General features: G+C 43.7%; 1 pseudogene; it reads right to left on the bottom strand.

Moving 5' to 3' along the window:
* Positions 1-1,360: 1,360 nt before the first annotated feature.
* LOC141249553 (uncharacterized) lies at positions 1,361-16,335 on the bottom strand (annotated as a pseudogene).
* Between the last annotated feature and the right edge of the window lie 1,788 nt (positions 16,336-18,123).

The following is an 18,123-nucleotide window of genomic DNA, read 5'->3' as shown; positions in this document are numbered from 1 at the left end:
CAAATTCATTGTAATAAACAACATACCATTCAACTTCAATCCAATCCACAAGCTTTCTCTTAGGGTTTTTAGATCTCCAAAAGTTTTCTAATCCCCCAAAAAGGTCTCCCCAAGAGTCCCCAAGAAAAGTTCCTTTTATACCTAGGTTAGAGGAGGAAAAATTAGCCTGACGCGACCCGTAACTCGGCCGAGTCTCAGGCCGAGTTACGTGGACATCATTCTTCTCGGAACGGGACTCAGAGCACGACTCGGTCCACGACTCGGCCGAGTCTCAGGCCGAGTCTCACCCTGCGAGGGTGATGCTTTGGTATTCTGACTCGGGCTACAGCTCGGCCGAGTCTCACTCTGCATAGGCTTCACTTCAATCTTCTTTTACTCGTTGCACCACACATTCTTGACCCCGGCCTTGCAAATCCAAGTCATCCACATGGGCGTCTCCAAGATATAGTCCACGATCATCAAAGACGCCTCGAATTCATCCTGAAAACACACAACGCAAGGGTAGACTCCGAACACTAGAAATCTAAACGAAAAAGAAACAAACCTATCGAAAATAAAACAAAACCAACCTAATGAGAAGAAATAAACATGCCCTAAACTAGCCTAAATGCAAGTTATCAAATTCCCCCAAGCTTGAACCTTGCTTGTCCCAAGCAAGCACATATCAACGAATCCAAGTAATACACCAAAGAGGTATCTATCCAAGCAAGGAGGCAAAAAGGACGAGAGGCGGGGAGGAGAGTTCGGCTACCAACAGAGAAGGGGAGGAGGGAGGCGGAGAGGAGGCGGAAAAGGACAAGGAAAGTCGAAGAGGAGGCAGAAAAGGACGAGGGAAGGCGGAGAGGAGCGGGAAAAGGAGGAGGGATGGCGTAGACAAGGAGAGGTGAGGAGTCGGAGAGGAGGCGTGGTGAGGAGGCGGAGACCGGTCCGGTGGCGAAGAGTGACTGTGAATTCTTCCGAAAATTGTACGGACAATGTGTAAAGTATTTGGGTAATTTTGAATGATGGGTAAATTTGCTGGTTTATACATACTAGACCGGATTTACACCAGTTCAGTAATTTAATAAGCCGGTTTTATACCGGTTCATTAAATTACCGAATTAAAAGCTACAACACGTTCTGCAAAATAAACGCGTAAAACTGTACCTGTGCCATCCAATTATTTGACCAGTCATTGCTCTCCGGTCAGGAAATGGTTAACAACAAACAGACAGGTAGTAAAAATGGTTTATACAACAAGCATCAACAAATTTGGTGCACCTTTTGGAGGTAGTTGGGTACAAAAACATAACTAAATTGGAAGACATGACATATAGTAGCTAGGCACAACGTTTTCTCAAATGCCAAGATTGGGGTCGTTTTAGCAATCGTAGAGAGGTTGGATACGCTTTTGATGCTTGTGCTTGGTCATCTTTGCTGGATCGGCTGCTTTGAAGAACCTGGGTGCGAACTCGACGAGTCAAGCGGGGTCGATTGCAGAAACCTCTCGCATATACTCCTTGGTGTTCATAACGAGTTCATGATAGACAAGCCGGTCAGGCGGGTTGTGGTAAAGAGAACTGCTTGGGTGTATATATACGGGTTGGTTGTCCCCTAGGGTTCTATAGCCTCCGTCGGTGGGATCCCTTCTAGCAGCATGGAAGAAAAAGCCCGCAGTAATAGTCTTCGTTATCCTCCTCGACGTATCGACCGGGGTGCGACCACAGCAGCTCACAACATCTAGCTTGTAATTATCCATGATGCTCCCAACTGCTTCCTCACATCCTGAGCCTTAAGTAGAGACAAAAGGTTCACAAAATCGAGGCGACACAACGGCCCCGAGTAGCTCTCTACCTTCCATGCCTCATAAACTGCGAGAAGCGTGAGGTGGTCTCCCTTGGGATGAACGAACTTGGCCTTCTTCCGGTCTACATGCGCTTGCTTTTCCTTGGGCCTGTAGAACAAATTTACAGCGGAGATCAATTCTATGATGGTAAGTATCTCCGCGTTGCACCCGAGCTCTACGCTGATCAACATCGTCTTTGAGAGCGACTGTTCCAAATGAAACCCTGCCATCCTTCTTCCTAGTCTAGTGAGAAGACCCTCGTCGTCCAGAGCACACAAACTGTAGAGCCACTGCATTGCAGAGACGAGCGCCGGTACGTCCATGAAACCAAAGTGCAGAAGGTCGTTGATCCCCATGGCTTTCATGGTCAGCGCATTCATGCCCAGGTCCGTCCTCTGTATCTCCAAGACCGAAGTGGGCGCCAACTCGTTCCTGTACATGCTCTCTATGTAGAGTCGGTAGCACTTTCCTGGGCTCGTACGCCCAGCGTGTCCTGTTCTCCACTTCGCGGATGCTTGTGAGATGGGAGTTATGATGAGCGAGTCCATCCCCTGACTCAGATTATACATGTGTTTGCTTGCCAAATCCGGGGTCCACCAGGTAAAAGATCTCGTCTATTGTAAGCGAGGCCTCAGCTATGTTGGTGGCCACCACCACTTTCCGTTTCCCGTGGCGGGCCTACTCAAAGATCTGGGACTACATCTCATTGGGAAGAGCGTTGTAAACCGGCAAGATGATGAGCTCCGGTACGCCCTTGTCGTTGTCGCTGCCTAGCGCCTCCATCCTCTCGTGCAGGCACTGGCAAGCGAAATCAATCTCCTCCTGGCCGGGTTAGAAAGACGAGAATGTCGCCTTCAGGCTCTGTCAGATGGATCTGGAGAACTGGGATAAGAGCCACATCCAAGTAGTCCGCCTTCGGCTCTTTGGTATACAATATCTCCACAGGGAAACTTCTGCCTGGAATGTTTAAGATGTTGTAGTCGAAGAAGTAGGCAGAGAACTTGTCGGTGTCGAGTGTAGCTGAGGTCACGATAAGGCGGAGGTCCGGTCTGAGCTTCACCAGCTTTTTGAGCAGCCCGAACAGGACGTCGGTGTGGATCGTCCTCTCGTGGGCTTCGTCCAGCATCACAACCGAGTATTGCTAGAGGTTCTCGTCAAACAGGATCTCGCGGAGGAGCATGTCGTCGATCATGTACTTGATCACAGTCTCGGGTCCCGTGCAGTCCTCGAAACGGATAGCGTGCCCAACTTCCTCCCCGACCCTACACCCCATCTCCTCCACCAGCCTCTTGGCCACCAACATAGCCGCCACTCAACGCGGCTGCGTGTAACGATCTTCTTCCCCTCCGCGGTGTACCTCGCTTAAGCCAGATACTGCGTCACCTGAAACAGTCTCCCCGATCACAACAAGAACTTGGTTGTCGTGTACAGCCTGAATCAACTGTTGCTTCAAGCGACAAATTGACAAGCTCTCCCGTTGTTGCTTCATACTACCACCACCATACTTGTTGTTGCGCCTCAAACCCAAACCATAACCAGAATTAATCTACAGTACTTGTCGATGACATTTTTTGGGGTGAAAAGATCGAATAAACATTCAGACAAAAGAAACATTACAAACTAAATTCCAATTGATCATGGAACCCCAATCCCATCACGATCTTTTCCTAAAAGTAATTCAAGACCCACATGCGGGTCCTCAAGAACATGAAAACCAATGGGAAACGAGTAAGCAAAATTCCAGCCAATCAGCTACCGAGTTTGCTTCTCGGAAAACATGATAGAATTAGACATCCCAATCCCTATGAATGGAGTCCTGCGCCAAAACAACGAGACTAGAAAGAGGATGGCTCCGATCCATGGGTTTGGAAAGTAATAAAACCGCAAGATGCGAATCTATCTCAATGCAAACCCTTCTGAAGCCCAGATCCCAAGCAAGCTTGAGACCTTTCACAATACCCCACAACTCGGCTTTCAGGACCGAGCAAGTGCCAATATGATGGACGAAACCACCAATCCACGACCCATCATTATCCCGAAGGACTCCTCCGGCCTATGCTTTACCATCCTTCACCGATCCCTCGGTATTGACTTTAATACTACCCATGTTTGGTTTCCCCCACCAGATCAGCCTCGATTTCCTCGGTAAACCATACATACGTTGCCTCCGCTGATTGCTCGCCGAGTAGTACTCCACCGCGTATCGTGTGATGAAACCAGCTCTATCTGTCAGTGCCTCCTCATTCCGGAAAACCTTGGCGTTTCCATTTCCATATCCACCAGAGTGCAATCATGAACACGCCAGCCCAGTCCACCTCCTTTAGTTTCACTCCCCTTCGCATTACATTTTCCCGAAGCCAAAAAGTCAAGCTACTTAGAAAAAATTTGTTCCCTACCAACTGCTTCCAAGTTCCCTCCATAATCTCTGCTGACCCTGGCAATCTCTAAAAATATGCTCGGCCGTTTCAGCATTAGTTCCACACATGGGGCACATATCCCCATCGCTCATGTGCCGATGCTTTCTCTCGGCATTAGTGAGAACCTTCCCCTTAATAGCAATCCATAAAAAATGTACGCGCCCTTTCTGGTACATCGACGCACCAGATTCTTTCATAAACAGCCTTGTCCACCGGGAGCTCCACATGATCGCAATTCAGCATATTATAGGCAGAACTAACCGTAAACTCACCATTAGTTGAAGGCCTCTAGCTGATCGTATCCGGGTAATCAGTCCCTGTACTCACCACCATCGTTGCAAGTGAAAGGAGGATGGTTGACAGAAGTGTGTCATGCAGCGACCCCCAGTTCCAGCCAATAATGTCAGTAGAAATCCAATGTACATTCCAGCTCTTCTTCACTTAAATCTTTGAGCGCAACCTCAGAAAGATGAACATCAATAATCCAAAGGTCAGACCAAAAGCGAATCAACTTCCCATTTCCAAGCATCCAGTGACAACCCTTAATAACAACAGAATTAACGCCCTTATGTATGCTTTTCCATATTGCTGAACTTCTCAATCTAGACCGCCCTTCTCTTCGAATGTATTTTCTGGTTATAACATGTGCCCAAAGACTGTCATTCTTCGTCAAAAACCTCCAACTGAGCTAACCAACAAGAGAGAGGTTGAGTGTCATCATGGACTTAATACCCAAGCCCCCGTCTTTCTTCGGTTTACACAAAGTAGGCTAGTTAACGATGTGAATTTTCCTGCTTTCATTCCAACTACCCCACACAAATGACCGAATAATCTTATCAATTTCCTTGCAAGTGCCAACCAGGAGGAAGATTGTACCCATAGAATACACCGGTAAAGAAGAGAGAACAAACTTCGCAAGTGTAACACGCCCCAGAAGGCTCAAGTTCTGCCCCCACCAGCCAGTCAAATGCCTCGTAATTTTCTCGAGAAGAGGCCTGTAAGTATTCTTGTTAACCCTTTTGTGCAAGAGTGGAATTCCCAAATAATAACCAAGGTCCGTGGTAACGGGAAACGAGGATGCTCTACTGATCTGATCTGAAACCTCAAAATTAACGTTCGGTGAGATGAAGAGAATTTTCTTCCTTGCATTAACCCACTGACCTGATGCCTCACAAAATTGATCAAGACACTTCTTCATAATTTGAATATGTTCTACTGAAGCATCTGTAAACAACAACATATCATCGGCAAACAATAGATGTGAAATCTGTGGCCCTCCCCTACAAATCTGTATTGGACGCCACTTCTCCACCAAAGACGATCAGTTGACTCATCCATTCGATGCACAAAACGAATAAATTTGGCGATAGAGGATTGCCCTACCGAATCCCTCTTCTTGTCCGAAACGTCTCATTGACTTCCCCGTTCCACGGTAGATTCATAGAGGCTGAGGAGATGCATTCGTCAATCCAAGCGACCCATGAGTCTGGGAATCCTACATCAAGGAATCAATAATAAAATCCCTATTGAAAACAATCATACGCCTTCTCCAAATCCACCTTTAGGATCATCCATCCTTTACTTCCTTGATTATACCGCATTGAATGGACAATCTCCTGAGCTAAAACAATGTTGTCTTGAATCACACATCCGGGGATGAAACTACCTTGTGTCGGACTAATGAGATTAGATATAATGGGTTGGATTCTCAATGTCAACACTTCCGTAATGATTTTAAAAACTACATTACATAAGCTTATTGGGGGAAACTGATCAATCCTCTCTGGAGTGTCCATCTTCGGGATTAGGGAGGTGAGAGTTTTGTTCATGCGATTGGGAAGGTCCGCAGTTCTAAAAAATTCCAGGATAGCACCACAAACCACATCACCAACCGTGGACCAACAACTATGGTAAAACATGGGCTGAAATCCGTCCGGTCTCGGAGCCTTCAATGCACCCATAATCTTAATTAGATGCCTTAAGAATTTCAGCTTTGGAAAAGGGCTCCAGAAGCTGTCTCCAACGCTCTTCCTGAACACATGGAAAAGGTCGTGCGGTGTCAAGATTGGAAATAGCTCCTCAGCCGGGAGCCTATAGAGATTCTGAAAGTACCTTGTTGCCAGCCCTTCAAGCTCTGCCAAATCCTCTACCCATACATCATTGTCATCTTTGAGTGCAATAACCCTGCTATTACGTCTTCGGATATTTGTTGAAACGTGAAAGAACCTCGTATTACGATCTCCCTCTTGAAGCCAAAGCTCCCTAGACTTCTGAAGCCAGTGAATTTCGTCCTGAGCAAGGAGCGCTTCCCAATCCTTCCTGACTTTATTGTACAATTCAAACAGGGCGTCTGATGGAGCGGCATCAACAGCTTCCTGAATCAAGTGATTCTGGCTAGCAAGATTGCATTTCCTGGTGTCAATGTCTCCAAACGTGCACTTGTTCCATTTTCTGAGCTCTTCTTAAGTCTTTCCAACGAGCGCATCGGGTTCGCCTCTTGCACCCAATTATCCTCCACAACCTTATTGAAATCTGGGTGTAAAGTCCACGCCGCTTCAAATCTAAACGGTCTTCGGTGTTGATTACTCCCAACAGCTGGTCCTAACAGAAGTAATACGAGGTAGTGATCGGAAGCCATTTTTTAGAGATGTCTAACCACTGCATTCGGCCAGGCAACACAAAACTTCCGATTCCCCAATGCACGATCAAGCCGCTTTGCTAGATAGTTTTTAGTGTCCGACCCCTTCGCCCAAGTGAACTTTAGACCTATCAACAAGACGTTTGAAAATTGGAGAGTCAATATGCATCCGACCCAAACCCTCCATACGATCACAAAGTTCAAGGATACAATTAAAGTCCCCCAAGGTCACGAGTTGACCAGAAGCACAATCAATCTCATTCTGCAGCTCCTCCCAGAAACTCTGTCTATGGCAGACCGTTGGTGGTGTACACACACAAATGAAGCTAATTTGAACATTATTTTTATCTACGCTGAACTGAATTAGATGCTCACTCTTAGATTCCAGAGTCACCTTAAATTTTGATTGATCCCACAACAACCAAACCCCTCCTTTCATCCCAACAGCCTCTGCCCATGTCACGTTCGGAAAACTCCTCCTAAATTTACCACAAACCTCCGCAGCCCTTCACCCAGAAATTTGAGTTTCTTGTAGGAGAACCAAATCCGGATTATGCACCCTCACGAAGTACTTTAGATTTCTTGTAAAATTCTCGTTTCCCGCCCCCCGACAATTCCGGCTTAAACAATTCATAATAAACTTTGGATTTAGGGAAGAGGTCGAACCTTAAAGTATCAATTTGATTTGCAGACTGCAGCCATCTCTTCGTCACCCTCATTTACGCAACTAGACTCATAATTGCCATTCGCTCCATTAACCTCATGAGCAGCTTGGTAGACCACGACTGCTAGACTGGAGTTCCCTTTCTCTTCGTCATCCTCAATGTACTAAGTGAGTGAGTAGCAGTTTACAATCCCCAATTTTGCTAGTAGCCCCATCAAGCAAAGCCTGGGCCCGTTCAAACTCTGTTCCACAAGATACCGGTGAAACATGGGCCACCCAACAATATTAAATGAGGCCTCGGGTGATTCAAATGAAACCCTATTTCTCTTCGCTTCTCCTTGTGTGGACTCCTTTTCGTGCTTGCTTGGGCCAAGCCCAATTCCATCACCAACCTTCACGAGCTTGGGCCCTCTCCTATTACTCTTCCTCGCTTTTGCCTGATTTCCTGCATCTACCGGCCTGTTAAGAACAACAACCTTTTTCCCTTTCTCTGCCACAACCTTGAATATTGCTCCCCCATCTGCAACATTCTGAATTTTTCCTTTTTGAGGCTCAACATTACTTTTCTCTTTCTCCTGAATTCCCATTTGACTTCTCAAATTAGAGCTAGACGTCGGGACTTTTTCAATAACCTTGTCTTCTTCCTCATAAACAGCCAATGACTCAAATTTACCCGAAAGTGACACTTGACAATTTTTATTCTCATGTTTTGAACTCCCTACTTGCCTCGGGATTCCACCCCGATTAGGGCTTCCTGGTGTTTTGTTTCGGGTCGGCGCCTCCATATTTCGGGCCAACGCCACCGTATCTCTATTTTATGCTGCTACCCTTGCCCCGCGTTGTGTTGCTTTCTCCCTGCGCTGGTCTTTCATCCACACCCCGTATCAATCATACGTCGACATACCTTTGGAAGATGAGGCAACCAGTTATTTATTCTTCTCTAACTCCGCTGCTTTAATGATGTGGATCGAGCAGGCAGTTCGGTTGGTAATGGCCAAACCTCCCACAAAGGAAGCAGATCGTATGTAGACCCTCGTATTTGATCAGGAACCAGGACCCCAGAATCACCATAGCACCTTTCAACGGCTTCATTAGCTCAAGTTGGATACACAGACGTTCAAACCTCCCACAGTCTGCACACAAGGTGCGAGGATCAACCCTAATCGGCGTCCCAATGGTTGAGGCAATTCCTTTGATAACATGCTCTACGTGTAGGGTAACCGGAAGGTCCAAAATCCAAATCCACATCAGAGTCGTAGAAATAGCCTTCATCGAAGGGTTGAAGTCTGGCTTCCAGGGCTTAATGATTGGCGACATATCGTACATCATAAAGAGTGGAAATTAGCATCAACTACAGACGTAATAGGCCACAAATGGAGCATATTGCCGTAATCTTGACTTCGTGGAGCAGAGTAGTCAAATACGAGGATTACATGCACAAGGGAGAAGACGTGGAAGGAGAGGAGCAAGCGTGTGCCAAGAAGAAACACAAAAGGGGCTAAATAGAGCAGATCGCCCAGAGGCGCAACCGCGCCACACACGATGTGCTCGCGTCCTAGCTACTGGACGTAGGCGCGATCACACCGAAAGAAGTGCGTCCATGCAGTTGGCCATTCCTGCGCCGCGAGAAGCCCTAATTTCGGGAGCTTAAGTGGGCTTTTTACCTAGTTTTTGTATTGATTTCAGGCTGGGCTTCTGAACACTTTATCCCTAGGGTTTTTAGTAGGTTAAACATTGTCATTTCTTATAAATAGGGAAAGTTTTGCCTCCTCCCTAAGGATTCAATAATTTATTCACATTTCACATTACGTTGTTTAACAAATGAGCCAGGAGTAGTATCCTAAGACTTTGTATGGTTGGTTCGAGCCACTAGGCTGATTCAATGTGAGGTTTCTATACTTGGTTCTTATATTAATATATCTCTATTGCTTTAATTTCTTACGCGTATCTATCTATTGAATTGAATTTGCTTTCTAGATTGATCACCTAGACTATTTAGTTCGATTTAGTATAGCTAGGGCCTGGTTTATCCTAGTTGGAGAACCTTGCCTAATTAGCGGCACAAATCACTACTAGAACTAGTTGGGCTTGTAGGGATGTGGAGATTAATGAGGTGTAGGCACCAATGACAATACACTTTCCTATCTATTCATGAACTTAATATTGCCTAGGAGTTAGTCTTGATAGTTTCAAGGCTAGGTTGGTAGGTAAGACGTTATTAGGACTAGTTGACCTAACCAGCAATTCTAGTACATGGATTAGGGCAATTTAGAGGACATATAAGAATTAGGTATAGAGATAGAACCTGAATAGAAGGAACCTAGGACCATTGAATCATGCTAGTAGGTTAGACCAACCATATGAAGTGTTTTTCTCATTTGATTGAAACAAACAAAACAGTTTTCCAAAATCTCCCATTAGTTAGTTTTCATTAGTTAGTCTTTCTAATATCATAAGAATTGATTGTTTGGTTCCTTGTGGGATTCGACCCCTACTTGCCACTCTACTTTGGTAGAGGAGTTAGAAGGGATTATTTTGACCGGACAACCTAACGACGCGTTCGTCAAATTGGCGTTGTTGCCGGGAAACCAAATATTATTTTCTTACGATATTAGCTTGATTAACTGTTGTTTTGACTAGTGCATGGTCAACACCTGTCCTACTAATCTTTTCCTTGCTGAGCTTATTCCAGAGATCGAACGTATTGCTAGAAGAAGACTAAGAGAGAGAGTTGTTAAAATGATGGAGGATCCAGACAATCTAGTCAACAATGAAGTGCCAGTGCAAATGCCGGAGCAGCTGCAGGCCAATCGATTTCTAATGAATCAATTCCTCAAATCCTACGCACAGCAGAACACCTTGGTCGGAAACAGGATGTTGCGGGAGCATACTACTCCCAACTTGACGCAGCAACCTCAAGCGGTGATTCTACCACTACTTGCGCAGGGAGTGACCTTCGAACTTAAGTCCGGAGTGATCAACCTACTCCCCACCTTCCATGGGATGCCCAGAGAAGACCCCATTATGCATCTAAACCAATTCCACGATATTTGTATGACGATGACGCCAGACAACGTGTCGGAGGAGCAAATCAAGATGAGGACATTCGGCTTTACATTGAAGGATACAACTAGAGCATGGTATTACCACCTCCCTACGGGCACCATTGATAGATGGGAAAAGTTGTACTGGGAGTTTCTCAACCGCTACTTCCCTGTGACGAAAGCAAACGCGCTAAAGAGGGAGATCGCGCAAATTGAACAAAAGGAGGGAGAGTCGTTATACGACTATCTAAAAAGATTCAAAGGGCTATGTGATATTTGCCCTATCCACGGCTATGAGAAACAAGAATTGGTGTTGTTTCTTACTCAAGTGCTTCTATCTAATGAGAGAAGGATCATAGACGCAGCATGTGGAGGAAGTGTTCTTAATATGACCCCAGAGGACGTGATGGAGAAGTTGCAAGACATGGCCGAGAGAACAAGGAGCATCGGAAGGGCGTACACCACAAGGGTTGTCAACGCCGTGAATTTGAGCGTAGAAGAATCAAACTTGGCTGTAGACTTAAAAGTTCAAAGATCTTTTCAAAATCTTCAACAAATGTGCCGTGAACATATCGTTACTCAAGCTGGTCCAAAGCATACCACGATACACGAAGTTCCTCAAGGAGCTTTGCACGGTCAAAAGGAAGCAAGAGATGAAGAAGACCGGCAGAGTAGCAGTCGGAGAGAGAATGTCTGCAATCTACCAGCAACGCATGCCTCAAAAGTTCAATGATCCCGGTATGGTAACTGTCCCTTGCCAAATTGGCAATACTAATTTTGATCGAGCTATGTTAGACTTAGGGGTTGCTATAAATGTCTTCCCATACTCTCGATGCAAGCAATTAGGACTTGGACCTTTAAATGAAACAGATATTCTAGTCCAATTAGCTGATGGGTCGACTGTTCTCCCTAGGAGAGTGTTAGAGCATGTGCTAGTTAAGGTAGATAGGCTTTTCTTCCCTACGAACTTTTATGTGCTGGACATGGAGAATGATAGAGAGGGTGTACCTATATTGTTAAGAAGACCATTTATGAGAACAGTCGGCACTAAAGTGGATTTAGGAAGAGGGACATTATCATTAGAGTTTGATGGAGATGTAGTTAGCTTTGATATTGGTAGTGATGAGGAGTCTGAAGATGAGGCAGCGAGTGTTTTTTCTATTAAGATAGTGGATCCCGAGAGGAATGTTGACAAGTTAGAGCTAGCATTGGCCGATGGGCCCCCCATGCTAATATTAGAATGAGAAATCCCTCTTTTTCTTCCACCCATATTTCAGGTACCCAAAGTGACGTCTGAATTACCACCAGGACACTATGTAGAGAAGAAGAAGGGATACGATAAGTTGGCCAAGAGATTGGTCAAAGTAGTATGAGAGAGAAGTACGTCGATCCAACGATGTTAAAAAAAGGCGTTGACCGGGAGGCAACCCGGCGAAGAGGTAATTTATCTTTTCCCCACTTGAGTTATATGTGTCCTTATTTAACAGTGAGGATATTGTGTAGTTTAAGTGTGGTGAAGGGGATTAGCCTTGCATATCCTTGCATTTAAAATTTTGAGTTAGTTTTCCACTTTTTGTTGAATTTTGAATTTTTAAGAGTCAATATCCTTAGTTTTTCCCCTTGTTTGTGACTGTGTGAACTTTTGCAAAGATGCATGATCTTCAATTTTTCTTACTATGCCTTAGATGTTAATATTTCAAGTATGTGTAGTCAGGATATGTTAGATTAAGTAGAGGACTTAGGCTTGAGCATGTGGACTGTGACTAGGACGCACTAGAACCTTATTAAGATTGCATAATCACTACCTTGTCTCTTGTTTATCATCTTGTCATAATAAATTATCCCTGTACTTTTTACAAGAAAAAGAAAAAGAAAAGTATAAAGGTAGTGAGCTCCAAGTAAAAGAAAGTAGGAAGAGCACGCGATGCCCGAGGTGTGAAAAATAACTGAGGGATCGATCCTCCATGATCTATTAAGCAAAGAGTCTTATAGCAGCCTGGACCATAAAATGGACAGGTTCTACCTAGAGAAAACTAATAATTTGGTCTGAATCATAAAATGGACGGACCCTGCACCCAAAATGTAAAGGTGTAAAAAGTGTAATCGGATAAAGGAAACAAGGAAAATTGCATGTGGTAACTTGAGTAAAGTATAGTTGATGGTTGTTTTCAACAATTTTGGAACTTGTGTAGAATTATCATAAGTAAGAAGCATGTTAGGACGAGCTCTAGTCGCTTATTTAATCATTCGTTATTCACATTTATATGTCACTTGGATAGAGACATCTTCGGTATAGTTTGGAGATTTAGGTGATTGAATTTTCTTAGAGGTAAGCATAGTTCAAATCTTGGGGGATACTTGGTACCATTGTTAGAGTCTAGCTAGTCAATCTGCATTGCTTTGAAGTTTTGTTCTGGAGTCGGAATCTACGCCCGTTATTTTATGATGCTAGGTACCATGAGCTAGAAGTTGATCGATGACCACTCAGATTGTATCATCCGTACTCACTGAGCCCGCCAAGAGTTAGTTGCACATTACTCGAGGACGAGCAAAGTTCAAGCGAGGGGGTCTGATTGGCGGCATCTCGTACATTATAAAGAGTGGAAGTTAGCATCAACTACAGGCATAATAGGCCACAAATGGAGCATATTGCCGTAATCTTGACTTTGTGGAGCAAAGTAGCAAAATACGAGGATTACATGCACAAGGGAGAAGACGCGAAAGGCGAGGAGCAAGTGTGTGCCAAGAAGAAACACAAAAGGGGAATATTTCCCAGGGCGCGACCGCGCCCTAGGACGTGTGGCTAAACAGAGAAGATCGCCAAGTGGCGCGACCGCGCCACACATGACGCGCACGTGTCCTAGCTACTAGAGGTTGGCGCAATAGCGCCGACAGAAGCGTGCCCGCGCATTTGGCCGTTCCTGCGTCGCGAGAAGCCCTAATTTCGGGATCTTAAGTATGATTTTTACCTAGTTTTTGTATTTATTTCGGGTTGGGCTTCTGAACACTTTATCCCTAGGGTTTTTAGTAGGTTAAACATTGTCATTTTTTATAAATAGTGACAATTTTGCCTCCTCCCTAAGGATTCAATAATTTATACACATTTCATATTACGTTGTTTAGTAATGAGCTAGGAGTAGTCTCTTAAGACTTTGTATGGTTGGTTCGAGCCACTAGGCTGATTCAATGTGAGGTTTCTATCCTTGGCTATTATATTAATATGTATCTATTACTTTAATCTCTTGCGTGTATGTATCTATTGAATTGAATTTACTTTCTAGATTGATAACCTAGGCTGTTTAGTTCGATTTAGTATAGCTAGGGTCTGGTTTATCCTAGTTGGAGAACCTTGCCTACTTAGTGGCACAAATCACTACTTGAACTAGTTGGGCTTGTAGGAATGTGGAGATTAATGAGATTTAGGCGCCAAGGTCAATACACTTTCCTATATATTCATGAACTTAATGTTTCCTAGGAGTTAGTCTTGATAGTTTCAGGGCTAGGTTGGTAGGTAAGATGCTATTAGGACTAGTTGACCTAACTAGCAATTCTAGTACATGGATTAGGACAATTTAGAGGACATATAGAAATTAGGTATAGAGATAGAACACAAATAGAAGGCACATAGGACCATTGAATCATGCTAGTAGGTTAGACCAACCATATAAAGTGTTCGTCCCATTTGGTTAGAACAAACAAAACAGTTTTCCAAAATCCCCCAGTAGTTACTTTTCATTACTTAGTCTTTATAATATCATAAGAATTGATTGTTCCGGCTCCTTGTGGGATTCTACTCGTACTTGCCACTCTACTTTGGTAGAGGAGTTAGAAGGGATTATTTTAACCGGATAGCCTAACGACACGTCTGTCACTTAACAACGACGTAATGAGCAAACACTAGCCAATGCCCCTCCGTTAGAATCTTCATGTAATCTTGTTCCTTTGCTAGTTTCACAAGGTATAAGCCATTAGGTAAGTCCACGAGCCACATCTTCCCTTTCAGATTCTATAGTTCAAAAAGCTTCCTCTTCATTATATCGTAGCCTACTGACGTGCCAAGAACTTTGATAACCAAGGATGAGTTCCATTCCGTTGCCAGGGCTTCTAAAACACCATGTGCTATTGAGATGGATGGTTCTCCTTCATCCCCTTCCGGAAACGTGACACTAATCTTGTCGGTTGTAAACCCCTCCGGGAGTCTAAAGCACTAATCTTCCCCTTTTGAAACCACATCTTTCCAAGTTGCAGCTATAGTCCCTCCTGCTCTAAGTTGAGGCATCGCCAGGACAGTTTCCTTAGAAAGAGGTGTAACAACACCATTCTGGATTGCCGGAGTCATCTCCACGTCCCTATGGAGGTTAGCCGGAGGTGGGTTTGTAGGTTGCGTTTCCGGAATGAAATCCAGAGTCGAAGGAGAAGAGGCGCGGGCCTCCATCAAGGTGAAACAAGAACAAGATTTTTTTCTATTTCTCTGGTGCGTGGGAAGAGCGCGTTCTTTTTTTTTTTTACTTGTCGATGACATGAGAGACAAGCTCAGTTCTTGCGCCAGATGCTAGTCACCCATGGGATCTTCACAAGGCTGATTCAGATCCTTCGGTATTGAATCTGTTGGTGATTTTAGTGTCATCAATGCATTTTAGTAGTAATGTGATTTACTAGAGGCCGATGCGATTTATCGTTAGGCTCGGAAACAAGTTTGGGTAAGTGCGGAGTGCACGCTTGTTGAGCTAACGGTTCATCGACCACAATTATGAAGCAGGGGACGAGGGGGTTGTGCCCCCTCGCGGGTCAAGGGGCAGCGCCCCATGGGGGTCCAAGGGGCTTCGTCGAGCAGCATGGAAAGATACTCGACGAGTAGGACCTACGCTGGATAAGCCGGATCAACATAGATAGATCCTCGACGAGCAGATTGGGAGATTCTCGACGAGCAGATAGTACGTCCAAGAGTCTATCTGATCTTCGTATCTCTTTGGCCGTCGACAGATACTCGACGAGCATCTTAGAGATACTCGACCAGCAGATAGTCCGTCCCAGAGCCTATCTGATCTTCGTATCTCTTTGGCCGTCGATAGATACTCGACGAGCATCGTATGGAGATGCTCGACGAGTAGTATCTGTGATTTGTGGCTTATCAACCATAAAGTGGTTGTGTAACCGCCCAACCGCCAGATTCGGTTATGTAACCGCCCAACCGCCATTCTGTTTCATTGGTGATCTCATTATATATGAGGGATTCGGTTCTCAATAGCAAGGACGGAAAAAAGAGATACCACTTCTCTACTTTTCTGATCGAAGTTGATATTGCCTCAACAAGATTGTTCCTTCTCAGGATTATCCCCGCAAGGTATTCGTGCAACCCGGGCAGTGTAATAGGGTCGAATAATCTTGTTCGGAAAGTGATTCGTACACGATCTGAGAAGAGTCCAGGATTATCACAACCCGTAAACACCAACAGAATCTAGGTGCGCCCTCTGCTGCATATCTTGTAATTGTCACCTTTCCTTCATCAGAGCAGACTGAATTATCGTTGCCCGGTTCATCGACCCCTCTGGGTTCTTGGATATCCGAGGAAGAACATATTCCACTTCATCATCACCAACCTTCAAGAACGTTGGCTCCACCCGCTTCAAACCGATCTCAACAACCTCCGTTTCTTCCTCTTCATTATCCATCACCATCCTAACATCTTTAAACACACCAGCCGCAATCAACTGCTTTGCCTCCCACTTCTCTGTCAAGTTCATGCGTTTAATTACACTCCCAAACGCCATTACAACCAAACAGTTAATCTCTTCTCCTATTCAACCTGCACGACTTCCTTCTTCTATCTCTCATCATCAACTCCGAGTCTTTGACCCATTGTCTATATATATACACGCACCCACGCACGGTCTGATTCTACCGACCCAATTCTAACAATCTCTCCAATATTCTATTCTTGTTGTGCACCCCAAACTACCTTAAATAATCCCTATTTTAATACATTATACTTTATCTTAAATATATATTTCCACAATTTCTAAATATTTTAATTAGTTGTTCTATTTTAATTTGGTAACCCTATATTTCCATTACTTATCCCGTTATCTGAGATTATACTTTCTACCGACCTAATTTACACAATCTCTCTATTATCCTGTCATACAACCCAAACTACATTAGTTATTCTGTTTTTGATAACCCTATATCCCTAAGATCCGAGATTATATTTTTCTAGTTAACTACTCGCCTAATCCACACAATCACTAATATATGCTTATATCGTTGACCACCTTAAATATTAGATTATAACTTTACCTTTAATATATTTTCAAATGCAGATTATTAATCCTCATCCAAATTTTTTGTAAAAAAATTGTGAAGACGGTCTTTATTACTAAAACTAGTTTAAGATCCGTGTCAATTATCGTATAAATTGAATTAATAATTGTAAGCACGAGTTATTGTTGTATAAATTTAATATTTATTTTTCGATATTAATGCTTTCACATTTATAACTCATTTAAAAATTTCATTACGATTTACAATATACCCGTCTCCGCACTTGTTATACATACTGTTAAGCCTTGAGTGAGTTTGGGTAGTTAAGTGCAGGGCCACTAGCGATAATATCTCAGAATAAATTTGGGTGTTATAAACTATATTTTGTGTTCTCTCTTCTATGCATGCTTGTAAAAATTGCTTTTGTTCTACAGACACATATTGTAGATAACATGACAGTTGCTCAGGACCTTGTTAAAGGGTATGATGGTAAGTATACTTTTCCACGATGCCTTATTCAGATTGATCTATAGAAGGCATATGTTTGTGTTAGTTGGAAGTTATTGAGAAGCACCTTAGATTACTTCAATTTCCCTAGCTAACTGATCAATTGGATCATGGAATGTGTCTCCACTACGTCATATTCTATTATTATCAACGGTGAGGTTGAAGGGTTTTTCAAGGGAGGTCGGGGGTTAAGGCAAGGAGACCCGCTTTCTCCTTTCTTGTTTGTCTTCATTATAGAGATGTTTACTCGGAGAATGGATAAGACAAGTGATCATAAGGATTTCTTTTTCCAACCTCGCTGCAAACATTAAATCAATTTGTTCATGAACACTAAAATGAACATTAAATCAATGTAATAAAGTGACTAGGAACGAAACTAACTATGTTGGTTGTGAAATCTTAAACCAGCGATGAATGAATTGAAATCATGAACCAAACCGATTTTAAATCAAAGAAACCTGCCAAATCAATAAAGTCAAGGGTATTTTGATAATTTTCATGGGTTTAATGGATTTTTCTAACAGAGCACTACAATGAGTGTGACTTTGAAATGGAATGACCTAGGTTCACGCAGTTCAGAAATCCCACATATACGGGATCTCACACACGAGATATCCGACCAATCCACTAGGCGTTCGAAGGTCTCTAGTGAAAAATACAGGAGCACACAATAACCAACATAAACAAGCAAAAAAGAGATCTAAACACGCACAAGATAACAATCTTATTAAAAAAAAAAAAGAACATCCGAGAGTCGAGTAGAAACA

This window comes from Phyllobates terribilis, unplaced genomic scaffold, assembly GCF_046119375.1.
Source record: "Phyllobates terribilis strain yellow unplaced genomic scaffold, ASM4611937v1 Scaffold_4753__1_contigs__length_57543, whole genome shotgun sequence".
NCBI classification, from domain to species: domain Eukaryota; kingdom Metazoa; phylum Chordata; class Amphibia; order Anura; family Dendrobatidae; genus Phyllobates; species Phyllobates terribilis.
This window is presented reverse-complemented; position numbering and strand designations above follow the sequence as displayed.